The following is a 19,534-nucleotide window of genomic DNA, read 5'->3' as shown; positions in this document are numbered from 1 at the left end:
TTTATACATCTTTACAATAAGGACGTGCTTACTGTCCTGCAGGAGGCCAGGAAACCAAACACAAGAAAATCCCACCTATCAAAGTGGAAGATATTTTCTATGTCGTGGCTCAAAAGATGGTTGGACCTGCTTGCAAGAGACTCCCCTCTAGTACTGTTTTACCTGTGTGAACTACTGCAGACAGGATTGGCCTACTCATCCATTAAAGCCCACTTGTCTGCCATTTCAGCATGTCTTCCTCTGGATCCCCCCTAGCTTCCAGACTACCAGCTAAGTTATTCCTTAAAGGAGTCCTTCACCTGAGACCCCACTCCCCAGGAAGCCATCTCTACCCCCATGGGACCTCAACTATGTTTTTAAAGCTTACTCTTCCTCCATTCGAGACCGTGGACAAAGCTTCCCTAAAACACCGTACCTAGAAAACTGTACTACTCATGACCTTGACATCAACCAGAAGAGTGTCAATGCTACAAGCCCTCATGGCTATCCCGCCTTTCCTGTTATTCCTCACAGACAGAGTTACTCGTAGAACTAACCCTTCCTTCGTGGCCAAGGTGGAGAATGACCCTTCCCTAAATTAGGCCATCCACCTACCAACCTTTTTTTCCCTAAACCACAGGGAGACAGTGAGAAAGTACATCATTCCCTGGATGTACACAGACAACTCAGATGTTATCTGCACAAACCCAAGTCCATCTGAAAGACTGATCAACTGTTTGTCTCTTTCCACCCCAGGGCCCTAGGAAAGGCAGTAACCAAACAAACTGTTTCAACCTAGATTTCCAAAGCTATCACCTTCTGCTACAAATACCATGGGAAATCCAAAAGTTGTATAAAATCTTACCATAACCATAGAAGTCCTTTTCTTCCACGTTGCAGTATTCCTTCCCACCCTCCTACCTCTCCTGTCATGCTGCATTTCCCTTTCTGGATCGCACAGGACTGGCATTTCCCTTGCTAGTACTGGTTTCTGACTGGGGCTATGGATGTTCATGTTTCGCTGTTGCAATCACCACCTGGGGGTTATCACTGCTGTGGTAGACCTCGGCCGGCCTGAATACCAGAGTCAATATTTTTGTGCACCGACTGCTGTCGCCTGTAGTCTGACGTCAGATCATCAGTACTATAAAGCAAGGCAGCCAATGTCATTACATCAGTCTTTCTTGCCATGGAGCCCGTAGCAGAAGCAGATGTTCTTCATACCACATTGCTGCAGTCCTAACACTTGGGTAGTCCGCTGTCCCAGTCGGCCCGAATACCAAAGTATATGGACGCCGGTCAAGGCGCATTAGTCTGACGCCAGAACGCCAGGGTACAAATGCGCATGACCCACGTCATATCCTCAGTCTTTTTTGCCGCATGGTCCGATGCAGAAGCAGTTTTGCAAGTGCAGGTTGGCGTTCTGAGATTTTCCGAAGTCGGAGTTTCAGACCGAATCCAAGTTGGCTAAGTACCCGTTGGGGATTATTTTGGTTTTTCTTGCCTCAGTATTTTACCGGATGTCAGAAAAAGTGAATAACTGTATTTCTTGTGGGAAACAGATACCTCATAGGGATTACCATACCTTGTGTATACCTTGCTTAGGGCCTGAGCACGACGTTGTTGGCTGTCGCTCTTGTGCTGGATTTAACAAACGCACTATAAAGAGAAGATTAGATTGTGCCAGGTTAGTTTTTGGGAAGCGGTGTAATTATAAAATGCCGTCGGATGCTCTGACGCCCGCTGGCCAAAAAGCGCAAGGACAAAACAGCAAAGCCTAGGCTGGAAGAACCGTCCGTCCCGGACGTCGGTTCTTTAGAGGGCTCGGTGGAGCCAGGGGTTCAGCCAGAAATTTCTTTGGAATCCCAGGGAGAGACTTTATTACTGCAAGATGTGACCTCTCAGGAGGTAGGCCAGGCGGAAGGGGCTTCTCAGGTAGCTGTTCTTCCCTCCCTTCCTAAGGTGGTTAGGCCCTCCCCTGCTGTTTCCAAGGCTTCTCCCAGGGGCAGGCCAGGTTTTGTTTCAGGAGTTGCCCCTAGTTCTTCAGGGTCTGTACCTAAGAAGCATATGCTTAAGATGGCAGAAGATTTGATTACTATGATTAGAGGTTCTATGCCCCCTCCTGATAAGAGGCCTAGGGTGGAACCTGAGCTTGGGAGTTTTGAGCAGTGTTCGGATGCTTCTGAGTCTTCGGCTGAAGACTTGCAGGAGTATTCCCCTTACTCTGATTCTGATGTAGATGATTCTACTCCTTCTACTTCTCCTCCTGAGGATTTTTCATTTTCAGAGACTCTTCATTCCATGAGGGAGCATTTTAAATGGGAAGGTCAGGATTTCTCTGATTCCAGGAAAAGGCTTAGGGAATTTTGTTTCTACCCCAGCATAGGCCTTTAGCTATACCTCCTGTTCTAGATGTGGTAGAGGATGTTTTTGCAGAGGCTTCTCTGAACCCTGACTCTTTGCCTCCTGCTCCAGTTAAACCGGATAGATATTATAGGGTGCCTGAACTCATAAGTATCTTTTTAAGAGTCCTAGGGCAGACCCAGAAACTGTTTCACAGGGGCCTAAAGGTGTTAAGGCTTCTGTTGTTAAAAATCCTGTTCCTCCAGATAAAGAGGCTAGGGCTTTGGATAGATGGGGAAAGAAAGTGTATACTTCTTCCACTTTGGCCATGAGAGCTTTGAATTGCCAGTTTCACATGTTGAAATACCAAAATTATCTCCTTTCTCAATTAAAGTCTAAGGTAGATGCTTTGGCGGAAGGTATTGAGTGTAAAGAGTTGCAGGATTTAGTTCATGTTTCTGAACAGGTGGGTAAGCATTCTTTGCAATGTGGTTTTGATGCTCTGCAGGCCTCTTCGAGGGTGGCTGCCACTGGTTCGGTTCTTCGCAGGCACGCCTGGTTGAGGGATCAGAATTTAGCTGAGCATGTGAAAACAAGGATTTTAGATGCTCCTTTACAATCTGATGTGTTGTTTGGTTCGCCTGTGGAAGCAGTTCTAAAGAAAATGGAAGACAAGGCTAAGTCTATGCAGACTGTTAAAGATTTTTGCAGGTTCAGCCTCCAAGTTTAGTAGAAATTGGCCTACCAAGGGGTGGACATATCCTGCTTATGATTCCCAGTCTAGGGGTAGGTCTAGACATGGTAGAGGCAGAGCTCAAGGTTCTTTTAGGCCTAGAACAGGGAGTTCACCTGCTCAGTCTTCTGGTGAGGGCAGGGTCAGTCCTTTCGTAAACAGACACAATGACCTGCCTTTTCAGCTGCCAGAATCTTCTCGACTGGCAGCACCTTTGGGAGGAAGGTTGGCACTTTTCAAAGAAAACTGGAGTTTAATTACCCAAGACAGATGGGTATTGGATATCATTCACCACGGTTACAGGTTTTATTTCCATACCTTGCCTCCTTTCAAAGGCATGCCAGACATTCCTCCTCAACAAAGGAAAGAGGCTCACAAGCAAATTTCTCTGTTGCTCCAAATAGGGGCCATTCAGCCGGTTCCTGTGCCAGAAAGGGGCCTAGGATTTTATTCTCGCCTGTTCCTAGTACCACAAAAGGGGAACACTTGGAGACCAATTTTGGATCTGTCTATCCTCAACACTTATCTGGACATTCCCAAGTTCAAAATGTTGACGTTACAACAGCTTTTACCTCTGCTGGGCAAAGATCACTGGATGGTAACTTTGGATCTCAAGGAAGCTTACCTTCATGTTCCTATCAGACTAATTTGCAGGAAATATCTGCGTTTCGAGCTGGGAATTCTCATTATCAGTTCTCTGCATTGCCCTTTGGCTTATCTACTGCCCAGAGTATTCACAAAGGTTCTGGCTCCAGTGATAGCTTTCTTCAGGCTAAAAGGAATACAAATCTATCCTTATTTGGACGATTGCCTGATTCTGGCTCAAGGAAGGGACGTGCTTCTTCAGCATTTGGAATATGTGATAGCAGTGCTAAGATGCCTAGGGTATTCTGTGAGCGAAATAAAGTCCAGTCTAGTACCCTCTCAAGACATGTGCTTTCTGGGTGTGAGACTGAATACAGCAACCCAGATGGCCTTTTTAACCCCGGACAAACAAAAGAATCTTTCTTTACTTCCATCAACTATCTCATCAGTCCGGGCTGACTGCAAGGACAGTCCTTCAAGCCTTAGGGTTCATGGCATCTTGTATTCTGGTACTTCCCAATGCCAAACTGCATATGAGGAAGCTACAATGGTATCTCAAAATGTATGGACACAGCACTGCCAGGATTTGGACACTGTCATTCAAATAATACCTTGCATTCAAAAGGAATTTTTGTGGTGGGCTCAGGAATGTCACCTAAACAAGGGACTCTCTGTGACCCGGCCAGAGGCGAGTCAGATTCTAACGACAGATGCCTCAGACACAGCTTGGGAGCTCATCTGAATGGAAAGTGGATACAAGACAAGTGGCCTGCCAGACTGCAGCATCTACATATCAACATGAAGGAGATGTTAGCAGTCCAGTTTGCATTACTGGCTTTCAAGGATTTACTTCTTCCAGGGCAGGTGTTGATTCTAACAGACAACACAACTGTCATGTGGTACATCAACAAACAAGGGGAACACATTCTTATCCTCTATGCAGGCAAGCAATGATTTTGTGGGAGACTGCGTTAAGCTTGCAGCTGAATCTTCAAGCAAGGTTTCTGCCAGGAGCACAGAACTCCTTAGCAGATGTGTTAAGCAGGCAAATCATGGATCCCCACGAGTGGAAACTGGATCTTCATGTATTTCAGACATTGACAGTGTCATGGGGAACTCCAGACATAGATCTGTTCGCTTCTCCACTAAACCACCAGCTGCCAAAGTTTTGCACGAAAGGTTTCATCACACAGCCTGGAAAGTGGATGCTCTTTCTTTCAGTTGGAAAAATCTTCATGTGTATGCCTTTCCACCTCTGCCTCTCCTCCCAAAGGTACTTCTAAAGGTCAGACAAGACAAGCCAAGGATGATTTTAATAGCTCCAGATTGGCCTCGGCAGCACTGGTACCCATTGCTGAGGAGTCTGGTAAGGAAGCCTCCATGGCCTTACCTTTGATTCCACACCTATTGTCTCAGAAGGACGGGCATCTGCTCAATGTCAAGCTTCACTCTCTTCATCTAACAGCTTGGCATATTCTGTTTTGAACCATAGCAGGTCTCAGCTTCCTCAACAAGTTTTGAATGTGATTATGGAAGCCAGAAGACCTAGTACAAGGAAAGTGTACGCAGGAAAATGGAAGAGATTTTTATTTTGGTGTGCAGCAAAGGATTTGGATGTTTCTGAGCCAAATTTGAGTGTGGCTCTTCAATATCTTACTGAGTTATTGGACAAAGGTTTGTCTTTCTCTTCCATTAAGATTCATGCTGCAGCAATTTCAGCTCACTATGATTGTGACCCACCATTGTTTTCTCATCCTTTGTTCAAGCAATTTCTTAGAGGGGCAAAGAATATAAGACCCCCACGTAGAGCTCCTACTCCTGCTTGGGACCTCAATTTTGTGTTGGAGAAACTCACTCTACAACCTTTTGAGCCTGCAGCTACTGCTGAATTGAAATATTTGTCATGGAAGACTGCTTTTTGTTAGCCATTACATCTGCAAGAAGGGTGTCTGAATTGCAGGCCCTTATGGCGGTTGAGCCTTTCCTGATTTTTCATAAGGATAGGGTATCTTTACGCACTAATCCTTCCTTTATGCCTAAAGTGGTTTCTAGTGTGGCTTTAAACCAAACTATTCATTTGCCTACCTTTTATGCAGATCCCCAAAATAAGGGGAAAAGATTTTGCACACTTTAGATGTACACAGGCAGTTGCGTTATTATTTAAGCAGGACTAAGGATTTTAGGCAGTCTCAGCAGTTGTTTGTTTCTTTTGCTTTGAGTTCTCAGGGCAAGCCTGTGTCAAAACAAACTATTTCTAAGTGGATTGGGTTTTGCATTGCATTTTGTTATTCCCATCATGGCAAGGAGATTCCAGCTGGGATTAGGCCTCATTCCACTAGGGCTACTGCCACTTCAACAGCATTTCTAAGGGGTGGCAACTAAGGATATTTTGGAGGCAGCTACTTGGAGTTCAGTGCATACTTTCTCTAAGCATTACCACCTTCCTCTCTACTCTAAATCTAGGGCTGGTTTTGCCACGGCCATTTTGCAGGGCATGTTGTCAGCTCCTGCTTCCTTATGATTTGCCAGCCTCCCTTACCTCTGCTTTGGGATTCTACCCAAGTGTTAGGACTGCAGCAATGTGGTATGAAGAACATAGTACAGTTTTGTACCTACCATAAATGTAGATGTTCAAGATCCACATTGCTGCAGTCCAATTCCTCCCTCCTTCCCTCTGTGTTTAGGGGTGGTTGTGTGGGTGAGGTTATACTCTTGTAAATTTGTATATATTGTATATATATTTGGTGCAGGAGTGTGTGGTGTTTTTTGGTTTTAGCCTTATCTTTTTAGGGTCTTCTGACATCTGGGGCAAGAAAAGACTGAGGATATGACGTCGGTCATGCGCATTTGTACCCTGACGTCCTGACGTCAGACTAATGCGCCTTGACCGACGTCAGCCATATACTTTGGTATTCGGGCCGACTGGGACAGCGGACTACCCAAGTGTTAGGACTGCAGCAATGTGGATCTTCGAACATCTACATTTATGGTAGGTACAAAACTGTACTTTTGCATGAGTGCCGGTCAGTCGCTACCAGAAGTCGAATTTCAGCAGAAAATGTCTAAAGCTAAGTACCCTTTTTTCTTGCTGTAACTGATGTCCGAAAAAGTTAACAATTGTCTTGCCTGTGGAAAGCAGATTCCCACACCGAGACTTTCATTCTTACTGCATCACTTGTTTAGGTCCAGACCCCGATGTCCCTCGTTGCCAGTTCTGTGCCCTCTTTAGTGGGAGAACCATTCGCAGTAGTGCTCTTTTTGTAGAAAATTATTTTCATGTTCTGTCTTCAAATTCCGATGTGGCGTTTTTCAGCCAACACTCCACCTATATTCCCAAAAAACTTAAAGATAGAGACAGGTCACACAAGGCTAAGCCTTCCGACGGTGTTATTGCTAAGCAAGTCATCAGTTGTCCGGAATTCAGTGAGGCGCTTTTGCAGCCCCTGATGCCTGACTCTTTCTATGCAGGCCTCTGCCGAGACCCTTTGGAGTCTGGTATGCCGCAGAAATCCACTTAGTCTTCCGAGCCTTTGGCTATCTCTGCATCAGTTGACTCCGGAGCCGCAACACAGACACCGGCTTCCAAGGAGGCCGTTCGCACTACCGATTCTAGACAAAAACTGACGTCTTCTCATCCGACTGCCATGTCTCAGAGACTGACTGATTCTCTCAGGCCTCGAAGCCAGGCCACTCCTAGGAAATCTGCTTCTAGCCACCATCTTGTTACTGCTCCCCCACCCCAAGCTGAAATGCTTAAAATGGCGGAGGATCTTATCTCCCTTATCCAAGGTACCGAGGGCTACCTTGCTTTATAGTACTGACGACCTGATGTCAGACTGCAGGTGACAGTAGCCAGCGCACAAAAACATTGACTCTGGTATTTGGGCCGGCCGGGAACTACGACAGCAGGGATAACCTACAGGTGATGACTGCAACAGTGAATACAGTCAAACATCTACATTTATGGTAAGTGTACACAACTGTACTTTCTGAGGGCTGGTGCATGCAAACATCACTTTTATGGCCCACGTTTCATTAGCCATGCACCATACAGTGACTGAAAACTTTTGTATACTGGCCAGACATTCAGGTAGCAAGAGGAGTAAACCCATATGTGATGAGTACTGCAACATAGAAGAGAAGGACATCTATGGTTATAGTAAGATTTTACACAACTTTTCTGTATCTAGACCAGTTAAAGCCTACTCTATAAGGTCTGTGGCTACGTCGTTGACCTTCTTAGCTAAACTTTCCTTGGATGAGATTTGTGCTGCTGCTACTTGGTCTTATCCCCACACTTACCCACTGTAAGTTACTTTTGGGGTCTAGGAATAGGGTTTCCTTTGGCGCCTCTGTGCTCCACCATATCCTTCTTTGAGGACACCCAGAGCTCATAGTAGCTGGGGATTCTGACCCATCCGTGATAATGACACAGATATCAGATAAAGAGTTATGTACTTAACCACAGTTTGGAATCTATGCTCTCCAGTGTCATTATTCATCATGTTCCCTCCCTCCTTCCCCCTGCCTTCTGGGGATCTGGTAGAGCTGGGATGGTTCCGATTTGGGATAGTTTGTTTTTCCTGCGCAGAACTTTTCTGTGCTCCTATTTATTCAGCAAACTTGATGTGAGGGTTAGATTTCAGCAGGGAATTATATGAGCTGAAGGAGATGTCCTTCAAGGATGCATCTGCAGTCCTTACATATGGGTTGTCCTGCCTCAGGCAGCCCCTCGGTCGGCCGGATTCCAAAGTCTGGGTCCGGCGTCAGCTGATGTCGCCCCTTTCCCGACGTCAGAGCGCCTGGGATATAAAAGCGTCAGCCGACGCCATCTTCCTCAGTCTTTCTTGCCGCGCGGTGCTCGAAGCAGAAGCAGTTTGCAAGTGCCGGTCGGCCAGCTCCTGTGATTTCAGCTACAGAAGACTTCAAAAAGCTAAGTACCCCGTTGGGGACTCTTTCTTGCCTCAGCCGATGTCAGATCTAACGGTTAAAGTTAATAATTGTTTAACTTGTGGGAAACAAATACCTCATAAGGATTTCCACTCTTACTGCCTACCCTGCCTAGGCCCAGACCACGACGTCTCGGCCTGTGCAGCCTGTGCTTCCTTCAATAGACGCACTCTTAGGCATCGGGCGGAGTTTGCAGAGTAATTTTTTTAGGGAAAATTACTGTTACAACATGCCGTCGGAGCTTCCGACACCTCATTTATCCAAAAAACGGAAGGACAAGGACCGACACACGTGGACCGTGGTTTCGGCCGAAACCACGCCTAGGCCTACCGCGAGTGTCTCGGTCTCTGCTGAAACCGAATCCTTAGTGCTTCCGACCGACGAAACCGCACAACCGACAACCTCGGTCCCGGAGGCCACTCCTGAGTCGGTCATAGAATTTCCCCTCTGAAACCGGTGCTCTGGAAATGTCCGACACCATTTCTCTGGATAAAGCTACTCCAGCACGTGGGGCAGCCAGGCCTCCTGTATCCATGTCCATAAAGGCATTTACACGTGCTAAAGCTGCTAAACAGCCAAAATCTCTCCCTCCCAAGGCTATTCCTCAAGGATCCACTACCGGTTCACAGATTTTGAGTTTAGCTGAGGACCTTATTTCCTTAATTAGGGGCTCTCAGCCACATCCGGACAGGGGCTCTCAACCTCCTCAAGACAAAAGGCCCAGGGTTGAGCAGACAGATCCCCAGTCTTCTGATGAGGCCTCAGATGACTCTGCCCTGTCAGACTACCAGGCGGAGGCCTTTACGGCCTACAAGGATTCTGATGCAGAGGAATCTATTCCCTCGGCCTCCCCTCCTGAAGAGTTGTCCTTTGGGACTCCATGAGAGAGCATTTCAAATGGCAGGGCCAGGAATTCCCTGATTCCAGGAAGAGGTTAAGGATTTTTTTGCATTTACCTCCGCATAGACCTTTGGCTATTCCTCCTGTTTTAAATGTCATTGATGATGTGTACTCTGAGTCTAGTGTTTCCCCTGACTCCCTTCCTCCGGCTCCTGTGAAACCCGACAGGTACTACAGGGTCCCGGACTCGCATCATTTCCTTTACAAGGGCCACTCTGCTGACCCAGAAACTATTTCCCAGGGCCCTAAAGGGGTTGCATCCACCACTACTAAAAATCCACTTCCTTCTGAAAGGGAGTCCAGGGCTTTAGAGAGATTGGGAAAAAAAGTGTATACTTCCACTCTTTCTATGAGGGCATTAAATTGTCAATTCCATATGATACAGTACCAAGAGTATTTGTTAGATGAATTGCATAAAAAACTATCTTCGCCTGAACCCCTAGATCGCAAGGCACTTCAGGATCTGGTACATAACTCCCAGCAGTTTAGCAACCATTTCTTGCAGTGTGGTTATGATGCATTGGAAGCTTCATGTAGGTCAGCACTGACAGGTGCAGTCATACGTAGACATGCTTGGCTGAAGGAACAAACACTGCCAGATCATGTTAAAGCAAAGCTTCTGGATGCTCCGCTTGAAAAGCAAAAGTTATTTGGCTCCACGGCTCAAGAGGTCTTAAAGAAATTTGAGGAAAAGGCTAAATCAGTACAAACAGTCAAAGATTTTCTCCAGGTCCAACCACCAAGATTCAGCAGAAATTGGCCTTCTAAGAATTAGTCCTTTCCGGACACAGAAAAATTTCAAAGAGGCAGAAACAGGCGTGCCAGAGGTAGAGGGCAAGCTCGAGGCTCCTACAGAGGATGTCAATGGCAGCCTCCTAACCAGAGAGGTACTGCAGGACCTACAACTACTACACAAGGACCATCTCAATGACTTGACTTTGACCCCGCCAACCAGGGCTCAATTGGAAGCACCTTTGGGCGTAAAGCTATCTTTATTCTCAAAAAATTGGCACAGTATTACAAAGGACAAATGGATACTGCAAATAATAGACAAAGGATACAGATTCCATTTTCATACATTACCAAAAAGACAAGGCATGCCAAACCTGCCACCAAATCAAAGGGCAGAGGCTTTCAAACAAATTTCCAAACTACTACAAATGAAAGAAATAGAAAGGGTTCCTCTCACAGAACAAGGCCAAGGATTTTATTCCAGACTATTCCTTGTTCCAAGAAAAGAAAATCAATGGAGGCCTATTCTGGACTTGTCCGCACTGAATACTTACCTCATCGTGTCAAAATTCAAAATGCTGACCTTACAGCAACTCCTTCCCATGCTGGGCAAGGGGTCCTGGCTGGTAACTCTAGACCTCAAGGAGGCATACCTGCATGTCCCTATCAGACAAAGTTGCAGAAGACACCTCAGATTTCTTGCAGGCTCAGAGCATTATCAGTTCTCAGCATTGCCCTTTGGCTTATCTACTGCGCCCAGAGTATTCACGAAATGCCTGGCATCAGTAATTGCACATTGCAGACTTCAGGGGATTCAAATATACCCATACCTGGACGACTGCCTCATACAAGCGGACAGCCAGCAAACACTGGTAAAACGCCTTGGGATACACAGTCAACATTCAGAAATCAAACTTGTTCCATCCCAACGAATAATTTTCCTGGGTGCAAAACTGGATACAAACACCCAAATGGCTTTTCTCACAGAAGAAAAACAAGCACAATTACCGGTTTATTTCAGAAATCTGACAACATAAACCCAGCTAACTGCAAGGAAAATCCTGCAGGCCCTGGGTTTCATGGCATCTTGCATTCTTCTGATTCCACAAGCAAGGCTGCATATGAGGAAACTACAATGGTACCTAAGGAGTCTATGGTCTCAGCACAGTCACAGCCTAGAAACTTTGATCTCCCTCATTCCATGCCTTCAAAAGGAATTCCTGTGGTGGGCAAAAGCAAGCCAGTCAAACATGGGCCTGCCTTTCAGCAAGCCACATATCAGCCAAACCATTACAACGGACGCCTCAGACCATGGATGGGGAGCGCACATGGAGGGCAGATGCATTCAAGGACAATGGACACAAAAAGAATTGCATCTGCACATCAACCAAAAGGAAATGCTGGCAGTGATGCATTCCATCGAGGCCTTTAAGCACTTCCTGCACCAAGGTCACCTGTTAATAAAGACAGACAATACCACAGTTATGTGGTACATAAACAAGCAAGGAGGTACCCATTCATACCCTCTTTGCAGGCTGGCAATGAATCTGTGGGAACTTTTCCTAAAACTCAATATAGAGCTACAATCCCAGTTCGTACCAGGAAAAGACAATGTACTGGCGGGCAGCCTGAGCAGAAACATCATGGATCCACACGAATGGATGTTGCACCCAGATATCTTTCTCCAGATAACACAATCATGGGGAAGGCCGGACATAGATCCTTTTGCCTCCCACCACAACCATCAACTGAGGAAATTCTGCACAAGGACATACCATTCTCAAGCATGGAAAGTGGATGCCCTCTCCTTCAGCTGGAATACTCTAACAGTATATGCATTCCCACCACTGCCATTAATGACCATGGTCTTACTGAAGATCAGGACAGAGCAACCAAAAGTAATTCTGATAGCTCCAGACTGGCCAAGACAACACTGGTACCCACTGTTAAGGAGCATGTCACTCACGAAACCTTGGCCACTACCACAATGGCCACTTCTTCTGACACAGCACAATTACAAGACTCTGCACTCCAGCCTAAAAACCTTACAGCTAACAGCCTGGAAGATTCCTTGACTCCTCGCCAGGATAAGCTATCCAAGAGGGTACAGGATATCATCATGGAAGCCCGGCGGCCTTCCACAAGAAAAGCATATTCAGCAAAATGGAAAAGATTTCGTACCTGGAACACCGCAAAGGGTCAAGATCCGACAGTGATGAGCATTCCACATATTCTGGAATACTTGGCTGAAATGCTCCATAATGGCCTTTCTTATTCCTCCATAAAGATTCATGCTTCAGCAATTTCAGCAGAGTACAACACTGATCCACCTGTATTCTCTCATCCTCTGCTAAGGCAGTTTCTAAGTGGGATAGAAAACATCAACCCTCCAAGGAAACCACCAGTGCCTACATGGGACCTTAACTTCATGTTGGAAAAATTAACTCTTCCCCCCTTTGAACCAGCAGCATCTTCAGAACTACAATTCCTGTCTTGGAAGACTGCCTTCCTTCTGGCCATAACCTCAGCAAGAAGAGTATCTGAGTTAACAGGCCCTCATGGCAGTACAGCCATTTCTCATTTTTCATCAGGACAGAGAACCAGTCCTTCATTCATGCCAAAGGTGGTATCCAGGGTTTCACTGAACCAAGCTATTCACCTGCCTACCTTCTTTCCAAATCCACAAAATAAAGGAGAGAAACTTCTGCATACTTTGGACATCCACAGACAGTTGCGCTACTACTTGGACAGAACTAAGACTTACAGAAAAACTGACCAACTCTTTGTAGCATATGCTGCTGTACAAGGAAAAGCAATTTCCAAACAGACAGTTTCAAAATGGATAGGAAATTGCATTCGGTTCTGTTACTCCTTTCATGGAAAAGCTGTGCCAGCTAACATAAGGCCTCATTCCACCAGAGCAACAGCCACCTCCACAGCCTTCTTAAGAGGGGTGGCTACAAAGGACATTTTAGAAGCTGCTACATGGAGCTCCGTGCATACATTTTCCAAGCATTACAACTTGCCCTTATGTTCCAGATCCAGGGCAGGCTTTGCTACTGCAGTCCTGCAGGGCTTGTTAGCTACACCATCCTTTTCTTAGGTCCTACCTCCCCCAGCTTGGCTATGGTATTCTACCCATATGTAAGGACTGCAGATGCATCCTTGAAGGACATAGTACAGTTTTGTACCTACCATAAATGTAGATGTCCGATAGGTATGCATCTGCAGTCAGGCTTTCCCTCCCTCCTACCCCTCTGTGGTATACTTTGGGTACCTATCCCTCATTGTAGCTAGCTGGGGTTATCTTTTATGGTGTATTTGTTTTTTATTGCTGTACATGTTTGGAATTTTTTCATCTCTCCAAATTTAGCCTTACTTAGAGGGGCAACTGGCATCTGGGGCAAGAAAAACTGAGGAATATGGCGTCGGCTGACACTTTTATATCCCAGGCGCTCTGACGTCGGGAAAGGGGCGACATCAGCCGACGCCAGACCCAGACTTTGGAATCCGGCCGACCGAGGGGCTGCCTGAGGCAGGACAACCCATATGTAAGGACTGCAGATGCATACCTATTGGACATCTACATTTATGGTAGGTACAAAACTGTACTTTTGAGCTCTGGATCTGTCTATTAGTTTCCAGCTCAGATCTGAGGTCAGATCCAAGACCCATCTGTGATGAATAAATGATACTGGATATCACAGATTCCAAGTTATGGTAAGTACATAACTCTTTTTGTTCTTACCATGACAAGACACTTATAGGCAGGGTCAGAGCCCACTCTACCAAGGCTTTGGCTACTTCTGGGGCTTTGGGAAACTGGGTGGACTTTAGAAATGTACTTGAATACCTAGATCTCTCTTAATGCGGGATCTTCATCTTTCAGGACACTTGTTGGCAATAGCCTTAGCCAAAAAAGAACTAAAGGTTCCCTTTTCGCTACAAATCAGGCTGATATCCTGTGGAAGGAGAGAAGTTAAATTCCAATCTGAGGAAATCTGAAGGACTTGGAGATCAGGTGAGAAGTATGGATGTCTTCCATGGCTAATTCCCGTGGAAAAGAAGTGATGCCTCATTGACGATCCTTTTATTCAAACATCTGTTACTTTCAGTTGGGGGAAAAACTTTTTCCACTTTCTGTTAGAGTTGTTTTTGTCTGTGGCAGGTTTCACAACATCATGCAAGATTGTGTATCACTTGATGTTTAGTTTAGTTTTGTTTAATTAGGAAAACATGCACCATTATAACAGGTTGTTGTTGTGTCTTTCGGCTTTTCCCGGTTAGGGGTTGCCACAGCGGAACTCCGGTCTGCTAATGATTGGTAGTAAATTTTTATGTGCCGAATTGCCGGCCCTGACACACAACTTTCAACGAAGGTACGCCCATTCACACGTCTCCATACAGAAGACTCTCTAGCTGAGAATCGAACAGGACAACGTCTTACTGTGAGGCGACAATGCTACCGCAGCACCACCACCGCAGTATATGCACCATTATCTTAAATTAAGGAAGCCACCAGGTCCCTTATTGGGAAAGGGGGAGAAGTTTAATCATGCAGTTCATTTAATGTAATCTAGCTGATGAGTTTCCCATATGGTAACAGACAAAATTTTTCTGTGAGTTCCATCCATAAAGTAATTGATCAATATATTGACTTTCAGATGAACAGAATAATAGTCTCATTTTGGAACTTCAGAATATATTTTAATTAAGAGGGTAAAATGAATGATGAAAATGGGCTTTCAGATAAGCTATTCAATGAAAAGTGCCACATTTTAATGTCACAGTGTATTTTAATTGTGAGTGCACAACTTTGGAGCAGGGTTTGTGCCTTTTGTCCCAAGGATGTTTAACTTTGAAGTTGGCTCCCTCATGGAGAGTGCAAGAAGCTTGCCGCAACCATTGCGACCCCTGTGGAAGTCATTTATTTATTTTTTAAATGCTGCTTTTGTGTGTTACGATTTTCCAAGTTTCAGCCCTTTTTTGGCCAATATGTCAACTTTTTGATTGCCAGCTTTCTGACCACCAAGAAGCAATTTGAAGTCAGGTACGATGATACCTCATCAGGCTGAGCATTTTCTGGCAAATGTTTGGCTTCTACCACTTCTTTTATAAACATTGTCTGGTCTAGAGTGATTGTACAGAGTTGATGTGTAGGAGAGGGCAGTGTGTTGAAGATGTTTGTTTCTTGTACTGCTTATGTAGGGGATGGGTATTAATAAAGCTAAGTTTCTTTTGTATAGTCTGAAATGTTGCTGCCTCAAGGCCTTCCAGGACTGTTATGAATGTACAGGAGATTATGAGTTGTGTGTATAGATATATACCATCATCATCAACCCCACTTTTTTCATTTTCTCTACATTGGGTTGGAGGTGTCACATCAACTGTTGTCACTTTTCTTGATTTAATGACACTTTCCTACCAACTTTGACAGTCATAGCTGACAATTGCTAGTCTTCTGTCATGCCCTCCATCCTTGTCTTTGCATGACATTCTCATTTCCTCTTGCTTCCTTCCTGTCTCTCCCAAATCACCTTCACAAAAACATCTGATGTTCTTCGTGTTTCACTGTTGTAGTCATTACATTTGGGTTATCTGCTTGCAGGTAGCCCTCAGTCGGCCTGATTAACAAAGTCTTGGGTCCTGTGTCGTTTGCTGTCCCTTCTTCCATGACATTAGGTCGTCAGGGGTATAAAACATGCAGCTGACGCCATTACATCAGTTGACGCCATTACATCAGTCTTTCTTGCCTTGCGGTGCCTGAAGCAGAAGCAGTTCACAAGTGCTGGTCGGCCGACTCCTGGAATTTTCGTTTTCGAGTTTCAGAACCAAAGTCTTCAACTAAAGCTAAGTACCCCGTTGGGGAAACTTTTTCTTGCTCCTTACCGATGTCAGTAAAAGTTAATAAATGCATTACTTGTGGAAAGCAAATACCTCATAAAGATTTTCATTCATACTGTAATCCTTGCCTAGGCCATGACCACGACGTACCTTGCTGTCGGTTTTGTGCTTTATTTAATCTGCGCACTATCCGTCGTCGGTATATTTTTGCCACTAAATATTTCGGTTCTCTGTTTAATTATCCAGAAATGTCGTGGTTAGCCATCCGACTACCAGGATTCCGAAAAAATGCAAAGATAAAGACAGAGACAGGCCGCCAAGGTCCAAAACTGCCGACGACGCTTCTCCTAAGCCAGTTCGCTGGTACTCAGTGAGGCACTTTCACAGCCCCTGATACCCGCTACTTCTGATTCGCAAGCCTCTATTGAGACCCATTCGGAGTCCGGTATGCCACGAGATGCTTCAACTAAGGAACCTGCGGATGTCTGTACCTCGGATGGGTCCGGAGCCGCTGTGCAGGCACCGGCTTCTGAGGGTGTATTCAGGCCTACGGACTTGCATATTAAACCAACGCCTCCTTCTTTTACTTAGGCCTAAATCTCGATCCATGCCTAAAAAACCAATGCCCAGGCCACATGCTTAGGCCTCTATGCCTAAAAAAAAAATGATAAGAATGGCTGAAGATCTGATAACTCTAATCAGGGGTAGCCAACCCCCCCCCCCCCTTCTAAGAGGCCTAGGACTGAAGTTGATTATGAATCTTCTGATCAGGATTCTGTTGTTTCTGATTCTTCTGATGATCTGGATTTGCCCTTATCTACTTATGAAGATTCTGATGCAGAGGACTCCATTCCATCTGCTTCCCCTCCTGAGGATTTTTCTTTTGGTGAAACCTTCTAAGGGAGCATTTCCACTGGGAAAGCCAGGATTTTTCTGATTCAAAAAAGAGGCTTAGGGATTTCCTTCTTCTACCTCAGCATAGGCCTTTAGCTATTCCTCCTGTACTAGACATTGTTGATGATGCTTTTTCAGAATCTAGCTTGACCCCTGATTCCCTGCCTCCTGCTCCCAGAAAACCTGACGGATACTACAGGGTCCCTGAGTCCCAAAAGTTCCTTTTTAAAAATCCTATTGCAGATCCAGAGACTATTTCACAGGGGCCCAAGGACATTAAGGTTTCTACTGCTAAAAATCCTACCCCTTCTGATTGAGACTCCAGGGCGCTGGATAGATGGGGTAAGAAGGTTTACATTTCTGCAACCTTGGCCATTAAGGCTTTAAACTGCCAGTTTCATATGTTAAAATGTCAGCAACATGTTATTGGACTGCTTAAACAGAAAATGATGTTGATTCCTGACTGTGTGGAAAATAAAGAATTGCAGGATTTCATGCATTCTGCTGAACAAGTTGGAAAACATACTTTGCAATGTGGTTTTGATTCATTAGAGGCCTCTTGCAGGGCTGCTGTTACTGGGTCTGTGCTCAGAAGGCATGCTTGGCTTAAGAAGCAGTCTTTGCCTGATCATGTTAAAGTTAAATTGTTGGATGCTCCTTTAAATCAGGACCGCCTGTTTAGCAACAAGGCTGAGGAAGTTCTTAAAAAGTTGGAAGATAAAGCTAAATCTATGCAAACTGTTAAAGATTTTTTACAAGTTCAGCCTCCTAGATTTAGTAGGCACTGGCCCTCTAAGAATTGGTCCTTTCCAGCCCCTTCCAGGTCTTCTCAAGCCAAACCTAGACACAGCAAAACCCCCAGATTTCGGTCCCAGGGGACACACAGAACTAAGCAGTGGGGGGGGGGCCTCCACTTCCAAATCTGGGAGTAATAAGACTTCCCCCATGGTAAACTGTCTCAGTGACTTCCTTTTAAAATTTTCAAGCACTTATCAACTGACTGCCCCTTTGGGGGGAAAGATTGCTCTTCATGCAAAGAATTGAGGACTCATTACCCAGGACAAATGGGTTTTGAATATAGTGTCCCAGGGATACAGATTTCACTTCCACATGTTGCCAACACCAGGCTGGTGGCTGGACCTACCCACAAATCAGTGGGCAGAGGCCCAAAAACAAATGCTTTCTGTCTTAAGCATATGGGCTATTCAACTGGTACCAGAAGAGGAAAAGGGGCAAGGTTTCTACTCGAGACTTTTCCTGGTACCCAGAAAAGACAATTCATGGCGTCCTATCCTGGACCTGTCTACTCTAAACACCTTTTTGGAGATTCCAAAATTCAAGATGCTGACTCTTCACCAGTTACTTCCTATGTTAGGCAAAGATGCCTGGTTGGCAACACTAGATTTAAAAGAAGCATACCTGCACATCCCAATCAGGGAATCTTGCATAAGTTACCTACGCTTCAAAGCAGGCTACACTCACTATCAGTTCTCTGCACTGCCCTTTGACTTATCTACTGTGCCCAGGGTATTCACAAAGTGCCTAGCTCCAGTTATTGCAGTTTGCAGACAAAAAAATATTCAAATATACCCATACCTGGATGATTGTCTAATTCAGGCAGAAAGCCAGGACATACTTTTGAATCATCTGGCCTTTGTACAAAGGGTTCTAACTTGTCTGGGGTACATCATGAATGAAAAGAAATCGCACACGGTACCCTGTCAACAAATTATTTTCCTGGGAGCAAGCTTGAATACAACTTACCAGATGGCTTACCTCACGCCAGAGAAGCAAATCCATTTGACAACCTACTTCAAACAAATGGCCACAAAAACCCAGCTGTCTGCAAGACAAATACTGCAAGCCTTAGGGTTCATGGCCTCCTGCATTCTTCTAATTCCATATGCAAGACTGCATATGAGAAACTACAGTGGTATGTAAAAAGCCTATGGGTATGCACATTCTCAAGACCTAGAATCAATGATTCCTATCATACATTGCCTACGCCTAGAGTTCCTTTGGTGGGCAGAGGCCTACCACCAAAACAAGGGACTACCTTTCACACACCACCCCTTGCCGCCCAAACCCTAACAACAAACGCATCAGACTATGCATGGGGGGGGCTCACCTGGCAGGGAAGTGCATTCAGGGCAAATGGAACCCAAGTCAAATGCACCTGCATGTCAATCAAAAAGAAATGTTAGCTGTACAGAATGCTCTGACAGCCTTCAAGGACCACATTCTTCCAGGACAACTAATGGTAAAGACGGACAACACCGCTGTTATGTGGTACATAAACAAGCAGGGGGGTACACATTCTTACCCCCTCTGCAGACTACCTATGGCATTGTGGAGCACAGCCTTGAGCTACCAAGTGTACCTACAAGCTCAATTCCTGTCAGGAAAATTAAATACACTGGCAGACGGACAAAGCAGAAATCTCATGGACCCACACGAGTGGAAACTGGAACCAAGGATTTTCAACATGTTGACAAGCAAATGGGGGAGCCCAGATATATAGACCTGTTTGCCTCTCCCCAGAATTACCAATTGGACAAATGTTGCACAAGGACT

At 45.3% G+C, this 19,534-nt stretch overlaps 1 protein-coding gene across 3 annotated transcripts in view; it reads left to right on the top strand.

Moving 5' to 3' along the window:
• The window catches only part of CSK (C-terminal Src kinase), a 2,395,116-nt gene that overhangs the window by 384,512 nt on the left and 1,991,070 nt on the right, over positions 1-19,534 (top strand). The window contains exon 1 of one of the 3 annotated variants that reach the window (XM_044077193.1): positions 14,135-14,243. The exons of the other annotated variants lie outside the window; for them this stretch is intronic. The gene's annotated coding sequence lies outside the window, so the exon portion shown is untranslated. Of the gene's footprint in view, positions 1-14,134; positions 14,244-19,534 lie in introns of those variants that run through there. 3 annotated transcript variants of the gene reach the window in all.

This window comes from Protopterus annectens, chromosome 7.part0 (assembly GCF_019279795.1).
Source record: "Protopterus annectens isolate FY-2018-M chromosome 7.part0, PAN1.0, whole genome shotgun sequence".
NCBI classification, from domain to species: domain Eukaryota; kingdom Metazoa; phylum Chordata; order Ceratodontiformes; family Protopteridae; genus Protopterus; species Protopterus annectens.
The sequence above is the reverse complement of the archived record's forward strand: the minus strand, read 5'-3'. Positions and strand labels throughout refer to the sequence as shown.